Source organism: Salmo salar, chromosome 09 (genome assembly GCF_965601325.2).
Source record: "Salmo salar chromosome 09, fSalSal1, whole genome shotgun sequence".
NCBI lineage: Eukaryota > Metazoa > Chordata > Actinopteri > Salmoniformes > Salmonidae > Salmo > Salmo salar.
The window spans coordinates 137,082,128-137,107,407 of NC_138299.1; the positions used below are offsets into that span (position 1 = coordinate 137,082,128).

General features: G+C 39.6%; 1 protein-coding gene across 2 annotated transcripts in view; it reads left to right on the forward strand.

Moving 5' to 3' along the window:
• The first annotated feature begins 418 nt into the window (after positions 1–418).
• The window catches only part of LOC106613031 (leucine-rich repeat and fibronectin type III domain-containing protein 1), a 132,525-nt gene continuing 107,663 nt past the window's right edge, over positions 419–25,280 (forward strand). The window contains exon 1 of one of the 2 annotated variants that reach the window (XM_014214904.3): positions 419–1,690. The gene's annotated coding sequence lies outside the window, so the exon portion shown is untranslated. The remainder of the gene's footprint in view (positions 1,691–25,280) is intronic. The other variant, XM_014214906.3, reaches the window with a different exon arrangement.

Consider the following 25,280-nt stretch of genomic DNA (forward strand, 5'->3'; position numbering starts at 1 on the left):
GGTTGTCTCTTCATGCACTGTTTGTTCAGCTCCATTTATCCAGCACAGGACTGAGTGTGTCAGGAACTAGGAGGTGTCTTAGAGACAGCATTATGGGGGTGTTACTGTAATCCTGATCCTGACCAATATACTTTTCTCAACCACATTTCCCTTAAAGGGGTAGGTTTAAACCTCTAAAATAAAGATTCTATATTCTATTTGTTCCATCAATGTTCCATTAGATATGGATTAGGTGGAGTGTGAAGTTGAAAGGGGTGATCATGTAAAAAATTATACCTTTACAAAGGGCAGCTCAACTGGCATTCAGACAACCCCCCACACAGTATCTCATTTTGTGCTGGTCACAACAGCCAGCCCACCCTGAAGTCCCAAACCATGTCCCTCTGGCATCCCACCAATATGGATACACTTTCCAGAAATCAAAGACCCTAATCAGCATCACATCCAAGACCAGAATACGCATTGTTTGATGTATTACCCTAATGACATCACATTGCTGCAATGCTGTGCTTGTCATAGAGAAGGTGTCGCAAAGTAATGTTCTTCATATAACATGAATTCGTCCATGGGTCATTTTGTAAAGATTTGATATGTTCCGCATCTGTTCAAGACATCATGGCGAGGAAATATATTTTCATTTGTAAGCCTATCAGTCGTGATCCTCCTATTACGCAAGTGTTAGGTTGTTGAGTAGAGACGCATTGCAAAAGATTGCCTGCTCGCTCTGTGGAATTAAGCAGGATACATTCTCCCACTACCCTGCCCGGAAAAGTCGACTGCATTGTCTTTGCTGAACGGGTGGACAAAGAAGCAAGCCATATATGAAAACTAATTGCTCGCGTGGGTAAGCATATATTGGCTATCAAGAAAGAATACACGCTTTAAACTATGCGTGGATGGAATTAATTCAAACGACAAGAGAAGTTATTAACGACCAACATTATCAAGGAGAGCAGTATGTTTGTCAACCTTGATTTGCTTACCATAAAATAAAATACATACGAGTTAACTATTCTAGGCTATTGTACTCGTCGACCTTCACGACCATCTCAGACTTTTAGATACGCAGAATAGCAGAAACCGCGTGGCTGAATTTAAAACCAACCGCAAAGCGTTTATTCCATGTCCGTGTCTGTTCAACAGCACTAGCTGCCTACCCATTGCTTCAAAGGATTCTTAACTGCATGGCTTTCTACCTTCATCATTCCTAATGCCAATATTGGTACATGCATATTGCACTATATGAATATACCTCTGATACAGTCTAACGGTTCTTATTCAATTCAAGGCTAATTTGACTGAGGCCACACTGACACTTTCCTTGGACGATAGCTCTGGATTTCAGATTCGCTTTTCAGTTTGCACATCTTTTTCTGTCTCAATTGGATCGTATTGGGATTAAGGTGGGGTTTTAACCCGATGCAGATAACAGGGAGGTGTATTTCCCATGAAATTTGTCTTGGTCACTGGATTTTTGATAATGATGGTTTAAGAAAGGACTTCGCCTACCAATTTGGTGACCAATTTCTGAAGTAATATTCAACCCGTTGTTGGTTACTACGTCTCTCGTCAATTTCACTCCTCTTCGATTAGAAATGCTTCAGTAAGACAATGTTTGAACAGTGGAAATAACGCCCATGTGTCTACCCCTAAACATCCACGGCGAATCCTATTAATGACAACGGTAAAGGTAAGTCAGTCATGTATTTTATATCTGATCATAGCAATTGCATGCTCAATAAAAAGCAAATTAGCTTTGTGCTATATACTTTTTTTGACCTTCCACTTTGGTGCATGATTTGTTATTGTGTGCAGTGTTTACAGATATATTGATAGGTATATAATGTTCAGTTGATGCTATTTTGAATAACATAATATAATCTTCTATTTGTTAATATAGGCTATAGGCTATTAATGCGTTCATGGCTATTCAATCTGATCTATTGCCTGACTAATTGAATTATGATATATTTGAATAGCGTTTGATGTTTTGGACCAGTTTTGTTGAAATATTTTGCTAATTTAAGTCACGTAGCCTGTAGCCTACATCTGTATAGGTCCAAAAGCGCGCTATCAAAATGATAAATAGGGATGATCAATAGTAGACTGTAGCCTAAAACTAGTGCTGTGAGACAACGCGCAGCTGGGCTAAAACAGCCAAAATAATATGATATTTGTATGTTGATTGATGACTCATTCATTTTCATATGAGATGGTTGACATTGTAGACTAATAACACACAAGGGTTTCAATTGACCTTTCGCAGTATTGGGTTATTCACCTGCTTTGGAATTCCAATAAGGATTCATTCCTAAGGAATACTTACCCTTGTATGGATTCGTTGTAATTGACCCTAATTAGGCTATTGCTAGGTGATGTGTGTAATCAAATTGTCAGAGGGAACGAAATCAGAGAATAGATTGGTTCAAGGCCGGTCTGTGTCTGTAGAAGCAGCATGCATTCTGCATTTATTATCACAGGTTTGTGTTGGCTACAACCGCTGAAGCTGTGTGGGCATTCAAATCAAAAGGAATACAGAACAGACGAGCCACACATAGCTCGGTGTGTTGAATCCTCCATTGAAGTTGCCGACGTTGGTTGAGAGCACAGACCAGCTTGCTTGGAGCGCGAGTGGCACGGGCGTGTCTGCATCAGAACAACGTCGACTTTCACAAGTTAGCATCAGCACTGAAGAATATTTCTCACTGCAGAAATGTCAAATGACCGCTTGGGGACACTGACTGCTAAGCTACAACCGTCTATTATTCGTTTCAGTACCGACCAATCGAACTCATAAGGAACGAATGTGAATGTTCCAAATTGTATCCATGGGTTACAAATCAAAGCACGCTTTACTCATAGACCTAACGTTACCCATAGGCGGGACATTGAGAGGGAAGCATAGCCCAATGTAACGGCAATTTTTCTGTTAAAATGTGTGTATATGACATATAGTATAATTCATGATCATGAGTAGACTAGAATGCTACAGTGCAGCAACATAGCTGACCCTGTGTGTTACGGTCGCTGTCCACTGCCCTGTGGTGCTGAACTTCCGGGGTTCCGAGCTCATGGCTGTCCATGGTGCTGAATCTGTTGTTAACATTGGCTCCACATACCCTTTTACCACATAACAAAGTCGCCACAGAAAGCTACATGTTGTATTAGGTAGACTCCTGAAAGTGACGCTATTATACAGGAAATATTTTTTTCCAATAGGCAAATTAGTTAGTTAGCTCACCAATTAATATGCTCATTAATGAGTTGTGAGTGATGCACTCTTAGAAATGTTAATTAAGTCTTTATTCAATTCAAAAGAAAACACAGGAGTTCAAAAAAGTAAGTTAAAAAACAATAACAACACAATAGTATCTCTAGCAGCTAGCAAAGGTATTATTTGCTGCCCAACCACTCTGATGGACCTCAGTTTGAATGTGGTAATAACTGGTAGACATTTTTCTATGGTTATTTTCTCCTTTCTCTTTTTCAGGCATTCAATATTTATATTGTTAGTTTCTGGAATAATAGGCTATGTCTCTGTGGACAGTTTCCAGAGATGGAGGTATTTGTGTCCTTGCCAACCCTTCAGACTCAGTAGAGGACTCAAAGAGGTCAGCATGTGGCTTTTATAGGATTATTTATTTTTTTCACTCAGGGAATGTAGATTGCAGAAATAAGGTGCTCTTTCAGATGTAGACAGGGTAGTGGTGAAGGTTGTAAATCCATTAAAGAGAGGTGGAGACAAAATATCAAAACACTTACCGTTAAATGAAGCATACATCCCCTCATATCACTACCATTTTATTTGGACCACGCTCCTATGACATACCAAGGGGAAACTGTGTACATCAATTTGCAGAGTTGCTACATCAGTAGTACAGTATGCCGCATGCATTTTACATAGCAGCTTGCAGTCCCACTCCACCACTGGTTAGAACCGTTTACCAGGTGCAGCTGCGGTATCCACTCCTCCATCTCAATCAGGAATGGGACTCCATGTTCTGGCACATCAGGGGCACCACCTCTCCACAGCTACCCAGCCTGCCCAGTGCAATGAAGCGCTGAGATGGAGAGGATCTGTCACATGGTTTATGTGTTGTAATGGCCACTCCCTGTCGGACGGATGCCTTCATAGGAGAAGATAAGAGACACACATTCAACACACAGATAAAACAACCTAGTCATGGGTGGAGAAAAGTGCTGGGTCCTTTACAGGAATGAAGACTACAACAATAAGAGTCAATAGCCCCAAGCATATAGAATTTAGGAGATGTATTGCTTTGGGTGTGCATGTTGAATATTTGAATGAGCTGTTGAAACATTTGTTTCAGTAAGAACCATTGACTTTTGATGCTACAGAACCAGGTTATGTATTTGAAATACTTGCTCCATGTCTGTACATAATAAGGGCCTGCTTTAAGTGGCTTGTAAAGATATCTGAACACAGAGGTTAATGAGGTTTATTCTTAGGAGGGTTAATACGCTTGAGCGCTATTGGATTAGTCATTTGAATTAATTAACAAGTTCAACAGGCCTTTCCACTGAGCGCAGGCGTCAATTCAACGTCTATTCCACGTTGGTTCAACGTAATTTCAGTGAAATGATGTGGAAATAATGTTGAGTCAACCAGTGTGTGCCCAGTGGGTTGTGTATTTATATTTGGACTATCTATGCAGCGGTTGGGGTGAGATAGGTTATCACCACTTCTCTAGCTTGTCAGCGCATTAGACCGTGTTACAGTAGATACCCAGGGTTCTGGTGCCATGCCTTTGCCTAATGAAATCAGCCATCATGAGATCCTCATTATCATACACTGACTACATGGATTTCAATATGGATGCATGAATACACACAATATCAAGAAATATGTGAGAATAATTTCAAATTCCAATAGTTAATAGTTAAACATATTCACAAGCAGATAGGTGAGAAGGTTTCTGCTGCTTTCTAGTTTGGCAGTATAGGCAGTAGGGTGAGATTAATGTAGCCTCTCTGGCTTGCCAGTCTGTTGCATTGTGTTACAGCAGCTGCTCTGGTTGCTGCTATCATGTGTTAGCATTATGAAATCAAGGCTGATATGGGTATTATCAGCCACTGCAGAAACGAGAGGGAAGAGACACGCCAAAAGTACCAGATCTGTACTGGGAGAATGAATGAAAATCTGGATTTGAAAATGATTATGCATAGCCTACCCACTGTATAGCTGCACTCTATGAGGTCTGGGTGTCAAACAGCTGTATAAACAATGTCTGTTTTGTTATGTGTAAGATAACTTCACAGGAAACAATATAGCCAATTTCATTTACTATTGGAGTACACAGTAGAATCAGTACACAATTAATGAAAAATGTACCCATTGCCGGCAATTTCTGTTTGAAAAGGGTTAACACACATTTGCTTACTGTTATATTAAAGATGAGTTAACAGTGAAACAAAAAAAAGCAAAATGTAGTTATACTCTCATTTCAACAAACAACTTAGCCTACACATACATCACAGACACTCAGCATGATAGGTGTTTATTTCAAACTAGATAATGCTGCTGGTTGACTTGCTCATGTAAAATGTGGTATTCTGTCTAAGCAAACATCTTTTTGAATGATCGGTCGGTTGATACATTATTCTACTTAAGGGCTATACTTTCCCCGCCCCCAAAGTTGAGCTTGAAATCAGCATAAGGGGGATTTTCTGTTAGTACTGGAGGATGAGCATAGGCCTGGAGCGTGCATCTCATCCTGGGACAGATGCTGAGCAGATAAACCAGGCTGGGTCCTAGAGCTGGGGAGCTGAAGCGTTGACCTGGTACATGCGGCATGCAGAGCATCAGATGTAGGATGTAGCTCAAGGGCAGCAGAGAACAATGGGGGTGGGGGCAAAGGTCAAAACAGTCAGCAGGGAGGGAGCACACGGTAACAGAGGAGCAGAGAAGGCAGAAAACCAAGGTGTTTTGGAGCAGAAACAGCCTCTATAGCTTGATGAGTGTGATCAGTTGATTACTGGATGGCGAAGATGAGGACTCAAGGTAGAAGCAGATGGATTTCCAATGACAGGTAAGGGCAAGTTGAGCTAGGTTCATTAGTATCCTGATTCAGATGGAAGATGGACATATTGACAATGTCATTTTCTTTGGAGCATCTCATACCTTAACTGCTACTGCTAAAGGGAGTTTTTATACCCAAGCCATATACCAGCCTCCCAGCCTCTCTGTTGACTCTATGGCACACAGATAACAAGATTAAAGGTGGCACCTGTCTCCAACAAAGAACCTCTCCCATACAGTATGGCTGTTCCACCTTTGGCACAGTTATAAACTACTGCTCCAGGACATAGATGTCACTGTCTTTATAGGGGCATTAAAATGAAGAGATATGATATTATTATCCACACAAGAACTAGTGTTTGCTGTACTGTAGTAGTCAGCCAAGCCAACCAGTCAAGCTCTTAGACCATAGCTGCTCCTTGAATCAAGGAAGGTGACATTGATCTGGATATACTTTCAGTAGCTGCATCAGATGATATTGATTAGGCTGATCTCCCAGACTAGCACTTTTCTAAGCTCTTTGATGCTCATTCACTAAGGCAGGGGAAGGCAACTAGCCACGGCCCCTTTCTTTTGGGCGGAGCGGATGGTCGGGGGGCCGGAACATAGTTAGAATAATTTGTACACTGCAAATTGACCACAACTAAGCCCAAAAAGAGATTATATTTGAAAATAACTATAATTTCATACCTTGATTACATTGAGACATGTTCACACTTGTCTCCTTTTTTATTCATAGGAACACTTGAACAGATTTCGTAAATGAAACACATTTTTTGTTGAATTCCTGGTGATTTTAGTCTCTTTTTTTTTTTAACCAAAAACTAAAATCCCCAATAATGATGGGGTGCCAAAAAAAAGCACTCACGGGTCGGGTTTGGCCCCGCGGGCTGCCTGTTACCGAACCCTGCACTAAGGGGGTTCGGCATAGTAGTTACTATGGGCCTTAGTGCTACGGAGAGCAGGGGTCAAAGCTACATTGTAACAATGATTGCTGTTGTGGGAATCATCATTTTTGAACACTCACTTAATAAGGTGAGTTTTTACACTTACTCTGCATGACTTGGGCTCTCTAATGTGTTTGGTCGGCCAGGACTCCTTCGGCCCTATAAGTGCAGCATGGATCGCTTGCTCCAATACAATTTCATACCACAGAATTGCCTTGGGCGCCAAGTAGTGTTGTAGCAAGCTCTGTAGCAGACCTTGTAGCAGACATCTCAGCTGACCCTTCCCTGCAGTCAAACTAGAAAAAACATGAACTATTCTTGTGCAACCAGCCCAGCAGCAACTGTCTGTGATAGCACAATCACTTAATTTTCTCTGTTTGGATTGGATGGCTGTCTGATGTTAAAACAGTAGCCGGTCCAATCTGCCCGTAGACTTCCTCAGCAGGATATAAACAACCTGAATAATCTATGCCACTTGCCGTACTTTTGTTAACCAATTGTCTCAAATGTGCCAGGTAGTTGTACTTCCTCATCTAAAGCAGCTCAGCACACTGCTGGTTGAAGGAAATGTATCAGGAGATAAGCTAATAAAATACAAAGTTCTCTTTCATAGTCCCGCCATGTTCTTTGGGATTATTCCTTCATTTTGAATCTTTAATGAAACCGCATATTGGAGTTTGAAAGAAAGGTTGTCAGACTGACCTTGCATCTTACTGAATAATTCTGAAGATTGTTCTAAAATACTCTCTGTAGAGCAAAAAGTATACTTATGTATATTAAGAGTCTAGTCAGTGCTGCTGCATTGCTGCTATAGACATGCTGTCCTCTGTGGTACCCCATTGAAGAACGATGCCAATAGGTAATTAGTGGATTTGACAATCACAGAGAGAATGTATGATATAAGGGAATTGATAAATAGCTCAAAGGAACACTACTGGAGTGTAGACACTTAGCATTAGAACTGAATATGTTCAACAGACCTATATCCATGTAATGGTTGTACTTAACATGATGTGTTGATGCCTGTATTATTTTATATGTATCTAAAATGCACTTAACAACCTCCAACTGATCATTGAATGCTTGTAGGCGTGTAGAAACAACAAGCTTGCTAGTTCAACACATGCTCTCAGTTCCAAGGTGAAGGGTCATGTTTCCAATAAGAGCTGAAGATCATTGATACACTCTAGCGGTATTAAACTGTAGACTGAACTCATATATAATAGTTAAATAAGCCAAAAAGCAGTAGTTGCATTTTGTTGCATGACTAACATTCCAAAGATGAATATACCGTTTTTTAGATACCTACCATATGAGTGTCAGAAACAAAGAAGCAAAACATGAGAGAAATGCGAGATCTTGGGTGAATTTCGAACCTGTAAATGTGTACTCAGTGAGTGACATTATTGTATTTGATGTATCAGTCCATAGGGAAGGTGTGAGTGGTTTCAAAAGACTATCCTCTCCGTATACAGGGTGCTCGAGCACATCATTGGTGGCTGACATTGACTTGCATGAGATGTGAATTGACAAAACAAAAGCACCAACCACCAACTCAGAACGAATACATGTTGGAATAGAAAACAGTGACATAACAGGCCCTGTCTGCCCACAGCAAACCTGTCTCTCAAAATGCATTGAGACATGGCAAACTACCAGTCATACCTGTCAGGAGGAAATGTGTGGCTGAATTCTGACAAGTAGAAGGTCAGCCAGCATATTGATAAGAGTGATGCAAGCATGTCCCGAAGCATGCAAGCTTTGTGTTTAGATACCTGGAAAAGTGCTATATGAATACTTTCCATTGTTAGAATACCAAAACCAGAGCAGTCTATATGACATTCAGAACCAACAAATAATTGAAGATATGCTTCAAAAAGGAATGAGCAAATGAGATATTTAGCTGGCCTATGATTTATAGACACATATCATGCCTTTTCTCAGAATTTATGGTTCTCTTCGAGATTATTATTTTCTTCTCCAAGAAATGACTAACTTTCTCAGTACAGATGCAGGGTGGATGATACATGCACTCAGTCAATGTTGATGGGTTGTTTATTCACTCACTAGTCCAGTCATCAGGAGATCTCATCAGACCGTATTTCTACCCCTGGCTGGGAATAGGGACCTAATTAAGGGATATGTCCCAAATGGCACCCTATTTCTATATAGTAAACTACTTTTGACTAGTGCTCTGATCAAAATTAGTGGACTATACAGGGAATAGGGTGCCATTTGGGACGCAGACAGGGTGACCAGGATTAGCAACAATTGATCTGCCAAGATGAATAAATACCTTCTCTCCACTTCACCACACTCCACCACAATCAAACCCATTATGCATGATTAACGACAGGCTCATTTAGTTATTTTATGCAGATAAAATTACATTCAAAAATCCATGTTCATATTTATTTAAAAACAGATAATAGATGCAGTATTTGCATTCTATTTGGATGAACAAAAGGGTTCACAAACTGTCAACAAACTGTTCATGAACTAAACAACTTACCAACAATTCACAATCAATAACAACAGTTATTCTGTAAACATTCTGTTTCCCTTGGGCAATACAATGTTTCCTTTTATTGTAAATGTAACCCCTCCTTGTACATTTCCTCCCTGCATGATTTCATTGCATTGCATTAGCCCATAGCTGACGTATTACCATACACAGAATGAATCAATGGTTCACAATACTGTATGCTGTTTTAGAGAGTCACTGTGATAATCTATATGTCCTCGAGAAGATGAATCTGCCCAAACAGAAATGTTTGGCTTATTCAGTTAATGTTCTCTTTTTTTTACAGCAGCTGCTCTGTGTTTATTTTGCTGGATGATTGGATGCCAGGCTGCAGTAAGCTTCTTTATGATAAGAAAAAAAGACTTTCCTACAGGATAAAAAGGAGCTAATAGCAGAGGAATCCTCTAACAGGACTGAGCACGTGGCATTAGCGCAGTAATAGCACATGGATACCCCTTTGATCCATGGTAGGGGTGGAGAAGTCGATTAAGTGACTGGGATAGACATGAAGCTGTAGAGCCCCGTCCTTCATTTCTGGGACAGACTGGCATGCTGATAACATTGTTTTCTTCTCTTTTATACATGGAATTATATGTAAAAACATGGAAATCAATCAATTTACCATCATTAACACAATGGCAATATCTCATTATTTATTATTAAAATAATGAAATAGCATGGGCGACCAAGAATAATTTATTGGTACAATTTACAGCCAAGTGGCAAACAATAATGCAGACACTAGGGATGTGAGCATACAGGTCTGGGCAAATTGTTATTTTACCTTTATTTAACTAGGCAAGTCAGTTAAGAACAAATTCTTATTTTCAATGACAGCCTAGGAACAGTGGGTTAACTGCCTTGTTCAGGGGCAGAATGACAGATTTGTACCTTGTCAGCTTGGCAATTCAAACTTGCAACCTTTTGGTTATTAGTCCAACGCTCTAACCACTAGGCTACGCTGCCGCCGAGATGTAGTCATTGTTTGTGCTCGCCTGTTCGTATGTATACGTTTGTATCTGGAGTAGATTTTTTAAATGTCGTATTATTATTACATGTAAACCCCTATGGCATTGCTGTATACAGTACCGATAGCCAGTCATTAGCCAACATTATTAAGTCAGTACTTGACATTTTTAGTAATATAGGTTGACAAGCAATGAAAACATATCAAATCTCTAATGATGGCCTAATAAATAAACTATTATGCGCCGTAAACTGAAATATTTTTTTGTGTGTTCAACCTTTGTTTCTGCTAAAGCTATCTAGATATGTCATTGTAATGCATGGGGTAATCACATCATGATGCTCTGAGGCCTCCAGTCTGTAAGTGTCTGTAAAGCATGTTGACACTTCTGCAGATCTTTGAACTTTGACATGACAGTTATCCTCAGATCAGACAACTGAAGGAGGAAGACACTTGGCAGTTGGCTGTCAGCCCAATAGTTTTAAGGGGGAGAGTCTTCTGCCGATGAGACAGTGAGATCTGTTGTGCATTTTATGGTCTTCAAAGATGCCATTTACGTAGAAATCATTGTGAGGAGAGGACTGCTGCCTAGCCAACCGACATTTCTATTTCAATATCTCTTGCGGTGTCTTCCTGAAAAAAAGACTTGAAAAATATGTATCCCCTGTAGCCTTTTGAAATCTACATAGGCACAATATCAAATTATTCACAGAAATCCAGCTGTGGAAAGGTTTACCCACATCTGGGACAAGCTGCACATTATGTTGTGAATGAATGCCATTTTGGCTTGATGGATTTCTAAAAATAGATGAAATAATAATTTTTCTTAGATTTTGGTCAGAAACCATTATTGGGTAGCCTCGTACAGTATACCACACTGATCTCGTGAGTTTACATAAATTATTCGTTATAAGGGTCCGTATAGCAAATCATTGATGTAAACTTGCAAGATCAGTGCGTTAAGAACGGACCCTTATAACTAATTGTTGGGTGGTCTACCAATGATTCCAGATCATTATCTTTAAGAGCTATAATTTCTATATTAGTTGGGTGGTCTACCAATGATTCCAGATCATTATCTTTAAGAGCTATAATTTCTATATGAGTTGGGTGGTCTACCAATGATTCCAGATCATTATCTTTAAGAGCTATAATTTCTATATTAGTTGGGTGATCTACCAATGATTCTAGATCATTATCTTTAAGAGCTATAATTTCTAGATTAGTTGGGTGGTCTACCAATGATTCCAGATCATTATCTTTAAGAGCTATAATTTCTATATTAGTTGGGTGGTCTACCAATGATTCTAGATCATTATCTTTAAGAGCTATAATTTCTATATTAGTTGGGTGGTCTACCAATGATTCTAGATCATTATCTTTAAGAGCTATAATTTCTATATTAGTTGGGTGGTCTACCAATGATTCCAGATCATTATCTTTAAGAGCTATAATTTCTATATTAGTTGGGTGGTCTACCAATGATTCTAGATCATTATCTTTAAGAGCTATAAATTCTATATTAGTTGGGTGGTCTACCAATGATTCCAGATCATTATCTTTAAGAGCTATAATTTCTATATTAGTTGGGTGGTCTACCAATGATTCCAGATCATTATCTTTAAGAGCTATACATTCTATATTAGTTGGGTGGTCTACCAATGATTCCAGATCATTATCTTTAAGAGCTATAATTTCTATATTAGTTGGGTGGTCTACCAATGATTCTAGATCATTATCTTTAAGAGCTATAATTTCTATATTAGTTGGGTGGTCTACCAATGATTCCAGATCATTATCTTTAAGAGCTATAATTTCTATATTAGTTGCTCTATTATGTTGTATTTTAAGGAACAGAATCTGTAGATGTATAAATCATGTATTTTAAGGAACAGAATCTGTAGATGTATAAATCATGTATTTTAAGGAACAGAATTTGTAGATGTATAAATCATGTATTTTAAGGAACAGAATCTGTAGATGTATAAATCATGTATTTTAAGGAACAGATTCTGTAGATGTATAAATCATATATTTTAAGGAACAGATTCTGTAGATGTATAAATCCTGTATTTTAAGGAACAGAATCTGTAGATGTATAAATCATGTATTTTAAGGAACAGAATCTGTAGATGTATAAATCATATATTTTAAGGAACAGATTCTGTAGATGTATAAATCCTGTATTTTAAGGAACAGAATCTGTAGATGTATAAATCATGTATTTTAAGGAACAGATTCTGTAGATGTATAAATCCTGTATTTTAAGGAACAGAATCTGTAGATGTATAAATCATGTATTTTAAGGAACAGATTCTGTAGATGTATAAATCATGTATTTTAAGGAACAGAATATGTAGATGTATAAATCCTGTATTTTAAGGAACAGAATCTGTAGATGTATAAATCATGTATTTTAAGGAACAGATTCTGTAGATGTATAAATCCTGTATTTTAAGGAACAGATTCTGTAGATGTATAAATCCTGTATTTTAAGGAACAGATTCTGTAGATGTATAAATCATGTATTTTAAGGAACAGATTCTGTAGATGTATAAATCATGTATTTTAAGGAACAGATTCTGTAGATGTATAAATCATGTATTTTAAGGAACAGATTCTGTAGATGTATAAATCATGTATTTTAAGGAACAGAATCTGTAGATGTATAAATCATGTATTTTAAGGAACAGAATCTGTAGATGTATAAATCATGTATTTTAAGGAACAGAATCTGTAGATGTATAAATCATGTATTTTAAGGAACAGAATCTGTAGATGTATAAATCATGTATTTTAAGGAACAGATTCTGTAGATGTATAAATCATGTATTTTAAGGAACAGATTCTGTAGATGTATAAATCATGTATTTTAAGGAACAGAATCTGTAGATGTATAAATCATGTATTTTAAGGAACAGAATCTGTAGATGTATAAATCATGTATTTTAAGGAACAGAATCTGTAGATGTATAAATCATGTATTTTAAGGAACAGAATCTGTAGATGTATAAATCATGTATTTTAAGGAACAGAATCTGTAGATGTATAAATCATGTATTTTAAGGAACAGAATCTGTAGATGTATAAATCATGTATTTTAAGGAACAGAATCTGTAGATGTATAAATCAGGTATTTTAAGGAACAGAATCTGTAGATGTATAAATCATGCAATATGATTTGTGAGGCTGCAGACTTTTAAATGGACTGTTTTAGCTACGTACCATTAACTTTTGTTTGTTTGATTACAAAAGCACATTTTTATCAGATTATGACCTTCTGTGTTGATGATTGTTGATGATTGTTGTGTTGAGGCTATAGTAGTGGCAGTGGAAGAATCGTTAAAACTTGGTGTTTGCAGGTTTACAGCATAACATCAAACCAAATCTGCCCAAGCATTCAATCAATCATAGACTCTCACTGTGCTGCAGGAGAGTGAGTTCTGAGTAGAGGACTTTGGAGCTCTCAGATGGTGCATCCAGGCTTGCAGGTACAGTTGAAGTTGGAAGTTTACATACACTTAGGTTGGAGTCATTAAAGCAAATTTTTCAACCACTCCACAAATATCTTGTTAACAAACTATAGTTATGGCAAGTCGGTTAGGACATATACTTTGTGCATGACACAATAACTTTTTCCAACAGTTGTTTACTTCACTTATAATTCACTGTATCACAATTCCAGTGGGTCAGATGTTTACATACACTAAGTTGACTGTGCCTTTAAGCAGCTTGGAATATTCCAGAAAATGATGTCATGGCTTTAGAAGCTGCTGATAGGCTAATTGATATCATTTGAGTCAATTGGAGGTGTACCTGTGGATGTATTTCAAGGCCTACCTTCAAACTCAGTGCCTCTTTACTTGACATTTTGTGAAAATCAAAAGGAATCAGCCAAGACCTCAGAAAAAAATTGTAGACCTCCACAAGTCTGGTTCATCCTTGGGAGCAATTTCCAAACTCCTGAAGGTACCACGTTCATCTGTACAAACAATAGTACGCAAGTTGTCATACCGCTCAGGAAGGAGACGTGTTCTGTCTCCTAGAGATGAACGTACTTTGGTGCGAAAAGTGCAAATCAATCCCAGTACAACAGCAAAGGACCTTGTGAAGATGCTGGAGGAAACAGGTACAAAAGTATATATATCCACAGTAAAACGAGTCCTATATTGACATAACCTGAAAGGCCGCTCAGCAAGGAAGAAGGCACTGCTACAAAACCAGCACAAAAAAGTTGTGGCAAAATGGCTTAAGGACAACAAAGTCAAGGTATTGGATTGGCCATCACAAAGCCCTGACCTCAATCCTATAGAAAATTTGTGGGCAGAACTGAAAAAGTGTGTGCGAGCAAGGAGGCCTACAAACCTGACTCAGTTACACCAGCTCTGTCAGGAGGCATGGGCCAAAATTCACCCAACTTATTGTGGGAAGCATATGAAAGGCTACCTGAAATGTTTGACCCAAGTTAAATCATTTAAAGGCAATGCTACCAAATACTAATTGAGTGTATGTAAACTTCTGACCCACTGGGAATGTGATGAAAGAAATAAAAGCTGAAATAAATCATTCTCTCAACTATTATTCTGACATTTCACATTCTTCAAATAAAGTAGTGATCCTAACTGACCTAAAACAGGGAATTTTTACTAGGATAAACTTCTGACTTCAACTGTAGATTACCCATTTTAAAGGACAAGTGAAGTGGTTTTAACAATATATTGGGGATGTGCATCAGGGGAGATTGTTGGGGTATTTGAGCATGCATAGAAGCACAAACTACAAATAATACATCAATACAAAATACTACCTTCTATTAAAGTAACTTATCAAATATTCCAGAAGTTTGTTGGTACAGTATAAGCTAAAAGGAAACCATTCCCCTCAGAGAAAATGCAGACATTTTCTGCAGAAACCTTTTGGGCTGTACTTAGTTGAAACCAGCCATTGTATTACATGATTGGCAGTGTGGTAGCATTGGAATTTTACATGACTCATTTCTGACTGGATGCTTTGTTTTGAATCAATTATCACACTAATGTTGCCAGTTGTGACTAAGCTGATGCCTCTTAGAGGAGGGTACCTGTTAAGTGGACGCTTGAATTAATTGTCCCCTTGAATCAGATAAGGACATTGGAAAGATGTGGATTAACCAAACAGATGCACCTCCATATTTATTTTACTTAGGGGATGGTGTTCTTTTCAGCAAGGCTAAGCCCTAATCAGTGCCCTCACCATATGGCTGATGAGCCCAAAGCTCCATCATTTTTTTTGCCTGAGCACAGATACGGACACAGCACAGCACTTTCTGTCTTAAATGAAAATGTAGCTTGGTCATACTGACCTGGTTTGTAATGGGCTCTATTCCACTGTGAATGATCAAGAAACAGCTTTATTCCACCATGAATGATCAAGAAACAGCTTTATTCCACCTTGAATGATCAAGAAACAGCTCTATTCCACTGTGAATGATCAAGAAACAGCTTTATTCCACCATGAATTATCAAGAAACAGCTTTATTCCACTATGAATGATCAAGAAACAGCTCTATTCCACTGTGAATGATCAAGAAACCGCTTTATTCCACCATGAATGATCAAGAAAAAGCTCTATTCCACTGTGAATGATCAAGAAACCGCTTTATTCCACCATGAATGATCAAGAAACAGCTTTATTCTACCATGAATGATCAAGAAACAACTCTATTCCACCATGAATGATCAAGAAACAGCTCTATTCCACTGTGAATGATCAAGAAACAGCTCTATTCCACTGTGAATGATCAAGAAACAGCTCTATTCCACTGTGAATGATGAAGAAACAGCTCTATTCCACTGTGAATGCCATATTTCCTTCTGATGAGACCTTTTTCTGTATCACACAGAAAATTATATTTTGCATTCAGTTCTCTGATGGTGAATGGCTTTCTAAATATATGTACAGTAGATCCCAATTTGTTTAAATACTGTTTATCATGTTACTCATTCAATTTAGTGGATAAGAAATTAGGCTGTGCTTTTCAGAGATGCTTGCATTACAAACAATATTTCACAGTCAAATTTCAGAGGAATCGTGTTAGTGTAAAAAGGTTATTAATACATATTTATTTTGTGTTTATTTTCCCTTTATATCCCAGGTAAGTTGACTGAGAACACATTCTCATTTACAGCAACAGCCTGGCAAACAGTTACAGGGGAGAGGAGGTGGCATGAATAAGCCAATTGGAAGCTGGGGAGGATTAGGTGGCCATGATGGTATGAGGGCCAGATTGGGAATTTTGCCAGGACACCAGGGTAACACCCCTACTCTTATGATAAGTGCCATGAGATCATTAGTGACCACAGAGAGTCAGGACACCCGGTTATTGTCCCATCTGAAAGACTGCACCCTACACAGGGCAATGACCCCAATCACTGCTCTGGGACATTGGTATATACAGTATTTGTTTAGACCAGAGGAAAGAGTGCCTCCTACTGGCACTCCAAAACCACTTCCAGAAGCATCTGGTCTCTCATCAGTCTCCCAAATATAGATGGCTCTGTAACTCTTGATTACAAGGATACTAACCATGAAATAATTTGAGCTATCACTGTGAGCCCATGCTTTAGTGTGGCTGACTAATCAAAACACTCAAAATTAATAGTAGCCTAACAGTTATAGAATTGTCATATCTGGCATCGAGAGGTAACTAAGAATTAAGCATAATTCTGGTGTTTGGCTTCACACTTAATGGTCTAATTATCACGTGCTAAAGGGTTACTGAACTGTATGGAGACAACTCCTAAAATCAACATTAAGTAGATTCAGGAATCCATTTGTACATAAACCATTGCATTAGTATGCAAAGTATGCACATATTTCCTATCTCCAGCCATAATTATAATTTTGCTGGGCTTTGCTGAAATGTATTGTTGTCATCCAATTCATGATTAAAGCTGCAATATGTAACTTTTTGGGTGGCCAGACCAAATTCACATAGAAATGTGAGTTATAGATCTGTCATGCGCATTGAAAGCAAGTCTAAGAAGCGGTAGATCTGTTCTATGTGCGCTATTTCTATGCTTACATTCTTAAGTTTCGTTTTTGCATCAGTTGAAAATGCTCTGTTTTTGGTTATGGAAAAGTTATTTCACAGCGGTTTAGATGGTACAATGATTCTCGACAGTATAATTGCTTGTTTTGTCACAAACTGAAATTAGGCAAACTATTAGAATTTTAGCAACCAGGAAATGGCGGAGTAATTTCTGCACAATGCACCTTTAATTTGCTTGATTGACTGCATAATGTTGAGGCATGGCAGTATATATTTATTACACCCCCCCATGTTTCTTCTCCAGTGATTCTATGCATAAACCTTAATCTACCTCTTAAAATGCAAAACCATTATCACGGTTTTCACATTTTCTCCACAGCTCCTAATAATTATCACAAATGTATGCTTAGGTTCCCTGAATAGGTTCAAGGCATACCGTTCCTGCAGGGGGGACATTGTATGTCAGTCCATCCAACACAGTCCACTCATCCTGAAGTGCAGTCACATCACATCAGCATGCAAATGACTCATTTATTTTGAGATCACATCACATGTAACTGGGAGTACGTCTTCATTTTAAACTCTTCATCCATCGAATCAAATTAGATTTACCTGGAGTTTTTGACAATTGCATTCACTTGGCTGGCTAGTGAGGTTCACGGTGAATCCTAATGTTCATATGGGAGTTTATCAAATAATCAGGTGATGACTACATTGAGCTGTGTGTCAGCATGACAGCTGATAAACTACCTAAGCAGGCAATTCAGTGAGAAGAGGGAATAGAGCCTGATATTATTATTGTTGTAGGGGCAGCGTGACCTGACTGTGAATCTACTCGCAGCGATTAAGGTCATTTGAAATTTGACTAAAAGCTCCAAACAGGGCTCTGAGTCTCATTTTCCTGTTTCTTTGGTCCCTTACATGTATTTTCATAATTTGCGACATGCAAGCAAAGTTGTGTCTACTTCCCACCTTTGCTCAGAGGCATATGAGTAGAACATCTGAGTAATCATGAAAGACTACATGTGGATGTTTCATTCATTTGATTTGATCGATCCATCACACAGGTTCCTAGAGTATATTTATCAATTGAAATTATTTACCACTTTCATCCTAGACTGTGTCCTAAATTCCTATCTGCAGCTAGCTAGGGCTGTACTGCACGACTGCTTAGACTTAGGGGGGGGGGGGGGGGCAACTTAAACATAGCATATAAGGTAACCATGAGATTCTACAAGGTCATGCAAGGTTGCCTGTTTTTCCACAAGCTCACACTGGGAAGTTCTTCCATCCAGCTAACAGTATTTAAATGTCTGGAGCTTATTATGGTTACACATTTAAACAGCAGTCAAGTTTATGTATCTCATAGGGGATTGCCATCAGCACAAATTAGATATGAAATATTGTATTGATACAATGTCCCAGTGAAATGTCCCAGGAAAGTGTCCCAAGAGCAATTAACTTAAAACAAAATCTCTATCAAAATTCTAAAACAAGCCAATGACCAGACTCAATCTTCAGTCTATTTGATTTGTGTTGTCCTATCAGATCCTTGTGAAGAATATCAGATGGGAATATGTTGAAATGCAAAATCTTAGGGCCGAGAAACCCAGTAAGGATACAGCAGATTAACTGATGCCAATGTTCATCTCAGCAAAAGTCATTTTGTCCCATTGAAACAATTGAGATTAATGTGACAGACTAATGTATTCAACTTGAATTTCTTAAAGGTCCAATGCAGCCGTTTTTATGTCAAGATCAAATTATTTCTGGGTAACAATTAACTACCTTAATGTAAATGTTTTCAATTAAAATGGTCAAAAAGAAACAAAAATTGCTTCTTAGCAAAGAGCTATTTCTCAAGCAAGAATGGACTGTCTGGGAGTGGTCTGAGTGGGGAGGGGAAGATTGAAAACTACCTATTATTGGCAGAGAGGTTTGGAACTTTCTTTCTTATTGGTCTATTTCAACAGCTCTTACACCAAAATGGTTTTATCATCATTTTCAAAATTTCACAGTATTAACCTCATAGTATGGATATATAAAACACAGATAAATCACATTTTTGATTGCACTAAGCCTTTAAGGTGTGTCTCAGTACAGAAAAGTTTTTCTGTGAATGTGTGGACTTTGTAATATACTGTAGGTAACTTAGGATTTTTCTTTTAATTTTCTAAATCTAGAGGAGCTTGATTTGAAAGACTCACCATCATCAGCAAGAAATGGGGGCTGTCCTTGAATAACTAGGTCCGTTTTGAGCTTACTCGTTAAGAAGCTTAGAAAGGCTATAAGCTACAGTATAAGCTGGCTAATGGAGGTAAATCTTGCAGACAAACTATTGAGAACATGTTTTTGTGGTTGTGAGGGTCTATCCATATACTTTGTATTTTTATTGGTGTCTGTATTATGACCATACATAAATCCATTTAATTTATTAAATATTCCTACTCTGAGTCATGTAACCATGCAAGTGACAGTTAGATACTATCAGAAGGTTAGTGAGTTAGTGACTACCGCAGTCAGATGGGGTAGATTGAGCTGGAAAAGTCATCAGGTTGAGGTTTGTTAAGTGACCCTATATGACTGTGACACCCATTGCCTTTTAAAGGCGTCTACATTTTCTAAGCCATTACATTTGAGAGATGGAAACCATTCACAGGGTAAAATCCTGCTGAAGCCGTGTTTCTGTGTTTCCCTCCCCCATTGACTGGAAGGTGCCATTGTTTTTGTCAGAAAATCAACATTGGCCTATGTTTCAGCTATCTGCTCATGAGAGGGTACATCAGCACATCCATCCTCGGTGTACCTGACTATGTCCAAACTGTGTCTCAGAGTTTCAATGACTTACTGTGGAATATTTGGGAATATTTGCCGTGTTGCGCAGACTTTTATATGTGTAATGTTCCACTGTTCCATCGCATATGCAATGGCAGTTTAGCTATTGTGTTGTATAGTTATTGTATTGTAAATGTAAAATGGTTTTTATTTTATTTTTTATTTATTTCACCTTTATTTAACCAGGTAGGCTAGTTGAGAACAAGTTCTCATTTGCAACTGCGACCTGGCCAAGATAAAGCATAGCAATTCGACACATACAACAACACAGAGTTTTTATTTTATTTATTTATTTCACCTTTATTTAACCAGGTAGGCAAGTTGAGAACAAGTTCTCATTTACAATTGCGACCTGGCCAAGATAAAGCAAAGCAGTTTGACACATACAACAACACAGAGTTACACATGGAGTAAAACAAACATACAGTCAATAATACAGTAGAAAAATAAGTCTATATACAATGTGAGCAAATGAGGTGAGATAAGGGAGGTAAAGGCAAAAAAGGCCATGGTGGCAAAGTAAATACAATATAGCAAGTAAAACACTGGAATGGTAGATTTGCAGTGGAAGAAAGTGCAAAGTAGAAATAGAAATAATGGGGTGCAAAGGAGCAAAATAAATAAATAAATAAATACAGTAGGGGAAGAGGTAGTTGTATGGGCTAAATTATAGATGGGCTATGTACAGGTGCAGTGATCCGTGAGCTGCTCTGACAGCTGGTGCTTAAAGCTAGTGAGATAAGTGTTTCCAGTTTCAGAGATTTTTGTACTTCGTTCCAGTCATTGGCAGCAGAGAACTGGAAGGAGAGACGGCCAAAGGAGGAATTGGCTTTGGGGGTGACCAGAGAGATATACCTGCTGGAGCGCGTGCTACAGGTGGGTGCTGCTATGGTGACCAGTGAGTGGAGATAAGGGGGGACTTTACTTAGCAGGGTCTTGTAGATGACCTGGAGCCAGTGGGTTTGGCGACGAGTATGAAGCGAGGGCCAGCCAACGAGAGCGTACAGGTCGCAGTGGTGGGTAGTATATAGGGCTTTGGTGACAAAACGGATGGCACTGTGATAGACTGCATCCAGTTTATTGAGTAGGGTATTGGAGGCTATTTTGTAAATGACATCGCCGAAGTCGAGGATCGGTAGGATGGTCAGTTTTACGAGGGTATGTTTGGCAGCATGAGTGAAGGATGCTTTGTTGCGAAATAGGAAGCCAATTCTAGATTTAACTTTGGATTGGAGATGTTTGATGTGAGTCTGGAAGGAGAGCTTACAGTCTAACCAGACACCTAGGTATTTGTAGTTGTCCACATATTCTAAGTCAGAACCGTCCAGAGTAGTGATGCTGGACGGGCGGGCAGGTGCAGGCAGCGATCAGTTGAAGAGCATGCATTTAGTTTTACTTGTATTTAAGAGCAGTTGGAGGCCACGGAAGGAGAGTTGTATGGCATTGAAGCTCATCTGGAGGGTTGTTAACACAGTGTCCAAAGAAGGGCCAGAAGTATACAGAATGGTGTCATCTGCGTAGAGGTGTATCAGAGACTCACCAGCAGCAAGAGCGACATCATTGATGTATATAGAGAAAAGAGTTGGCCCAAGAATTGAACCCTGTGGCACCCCCATAGAGACTACCAGAGGCCCGGACAACAGGCCATCCGATTTGACACATTGAACTCTATCAGAGAAGTAGTTGGTGAACCAGGCGAGGCAATCATTTGAGAAACCAAGGCTGTTGAGTCTGCCGATGAGGATGTGGTGATTGACAGAGTCGAAAGCCTTGGCCAGGTCAATGAATACGGCAGCACAGTATTGATTCTTATCGATGGCGCTTACGATATCGTTTAGGACCTTGAGCGTGGCTGAGGTGCACCCATGACCAGCTCTGAAACCAGATTGCATAGCGGAGAAGGTGCGGTGGGATTCAAAATGGTCGGTAATCTGTTTGTTAGCTTGGCTTTCGAAGACCTTAGAAAGACAGGGTAGGATAGATATAGGTCTGTAGCAGTTTGGGTCTAGAGTGTCACCCCCGTTGAAGAGGGGGATGACCGCGGCAGCTTTCCAATTTTTGGGAATCTCAGATGATACAAAAGAGAGGTTGAACAGGCTAGTAATCGGGGTTGCAACAATTTCAGTAGATCATTTTAGAAAGAGAGGGTCCAGCCCGGCTGATTTGTATGGGTCCATATTTTGCAGCTCTTTCAGAACATCAGCTATCTGGATTTGTGTGAAGGAGAAATGGTGGGGGCATTGGTGGCTTGCTGTGGAGGGTGACGGGCAGTTGACCGGGGTAGGGGTAGCCAGGTGGAAAGCATGGCCAGCCGTAAAGAAATGCTTATTGAAATTCTCAATTGTAGTGGATTTATCGGTGGTAACAGTGTTTCCTAGCCTCAGAGGAGTGGGCATCTGGAAGGAGGTGCTCTTGTTCTCCATGGACTTTACAGTGTTCCAAAACTTTTTTGAGTTAGTACTACAGGATGCAAATTTCTGTTTGAAAAAGCTAGTCTTAGCTTTTCTAACTGCCTGTGTATATTTGTTCCTAACTTCCCTGAAAAGTTGCATATCACGGGGGCTATTCGATGCTAATGCAGAACGCCACAGGATGTTTTTGTGCTGGTCAAGGGCAGACAGGTCTGGAGTGAGCCAAGGACTATATCTATTCCTTGTTCTACATTTTTTGAGTGGGGCATGCTTATTTAAGATGGTGAGGAAGGCACTTTTAAAGAATTGCCAGGCATCATCTACTGACAGGATGAGGTCAGTGTCATTCCAGGATACCCCGGCCAGGTCGATTAGAAAGGCCTGCTTACAGAAGTGTTTTAGGGAGCATTTGACAGTGATGAGGGGTGGTTGTTTGGTCGCAGACCCATTACGGATGCAGGCAAGGAGGCAGTGATTGCTGAGATCTTGATTGAAAACAGCAGAGATGTATTTGGAGGGCGAGTTAGTTAGGATGACATCTATGAGGGTGCCCGTGTTTACAGATTTGGGGTTGTACCTGGTAGGTTCGTTGATCATTTGTGTGAGATTGAGGGCATCAAGCTTAGATTGTAGGATGGCCGGGGTGTTAAGCATGTCCCAGTTTAGGTCACCTAGTAGCACGAGCTCAGAAGATAGATGGGGGGAAATCAATTCACATATGGTATCGAGGGCATAGCTGGGGGCAGAGGGAGGTCTATAGCAAGCGGCAACAGTGAGAGACTTGCTTCTGGAAAGGTGAATTTTTAGAAGTAGAAGCTCGAATTGTTTGGGTACAGACTTGGATAGTTATTCAGAACTCTGCAGGCTATCTTTGCAGTAGATTGCAACAGGGCCCCCTTTGGCAGTTCTATCTTGGTTGAAAATGTTACAGTTAGCGATGGAGATTTTCGGGGTTTCTGGTGGTTTTCCTAAGCTAGGATTCAGACACGGCTAAGATATCCGGGTTGGCAGAGTGTGCTAAAGCAGTGAGTAAAACAAACTTAGGGAGTAGGCTTCTAATGTTAACATGCATGAAACCAAGGCTTTTACTGTTACATAAGTCAACAAATGAGAGCACCTGGGGAGTGGGAGTGGAGCTAGGCACTGCAGGACCTGGATTAACATCCACATCACCAGAGGAACAGAGGAGAAGTAGGATAAGGGTACGGCTGAAAGCTATACGAACTGGCCGTCTAGCACGTTCAGAACCGAGAGTAAAAGGAGCAGGTTTCTGGGCACGATAGCATAGATTCAAGGCATAGTGTACAGACAAAGGTATGGTAGGATGTGAGTACATTGGAGGTAAACCTAGGCATTGAGTAATGATGAGAGAGATATAGTCTCTAGAGACGTTTAAACCATGTCATCGCATATGTAGGAGGTGGAACAACATGGTTGATTAAGGCATATTGAGCAGGGCTAGAGGCTCTACAGTGAAATAAGACAGTAATCACTAACCAGGACAGTAAAGGACGAGGCATATTGATATTAGAGAAAGGCATGCGTGGCCAAGTGAACATATGGGTCAAGTGAGTGGTTGGGCTGACTGGGGACACAGCGATTCAGACAGTTAGCAGGCCGATGCTAACAAGCTAACAGTTAGTAGGCCGGGGCTAAACAAGCTAGCAGTTAGCAGACTGGGGCTGGCAAGCTAGCAGTTAACAGACCGGGTTAGCAAGCAAGCAGTTGGGAGACCGGGGCTAGCAGTTAGCAGACCGGGGCAGGCAAGCTAGCAGTTAGCAGACCGGGGCAAGCAAGCTAGCAGTTAACAGACCGGTGCTAGCAAGTTAGCCTTTGGGGGACGTCGCGATGGGGGTAAGTCTGTTTTTGCCTCTTCGTGCGGTGACGTCGATAGACCAGTAGTGGAATTAGTTGGGTTTCAAGTAGCTCTAGACAGCTAGCAGGTTTGTTGAATTTACATATCAATAAGGTGTTATGCCTTTGGTCATGCTAGCAGATAGTGGGAGATCGCAAATGTAAATTCTTCCCATTCTGATATTGACATTGACATGCAAGTGGAAGGTCACGTTCTCAAGTACTGTATTCTATATTCATATTTACTATCTATACGAGTTCACTATGTACATGTCCTGATGTATGTACATGTACGGTACCTGTTAGATATTGGGAGCTTCCTGTGATGTGCTTTTGTATGTCTGATTCCTGTACGTACGAGTTAGCTAGCATGCTCTAATTGTAATGGTCATATTAGCTCTCTGCTAATTCACAGTTATTTTCATGCTAACAGACAAATCATGAATCTACAGCCATCAACATATTGTTGTCCTCAACATATTGTTGTCCTACACACAATGTGCATCCTTGTGTCTATTGTCAGAATAAACACCAATCACCTGGGACCACTGGCTGGACTTTCTTTAAAAACACAACGCAAGAGAGTTACGAAGTAAGAACACATCTGTTGCAGAGTCCAGCCTTCTTGTCTTCTCTGGACAGCTGTTACATACAGACTACATTGAAGGGGAC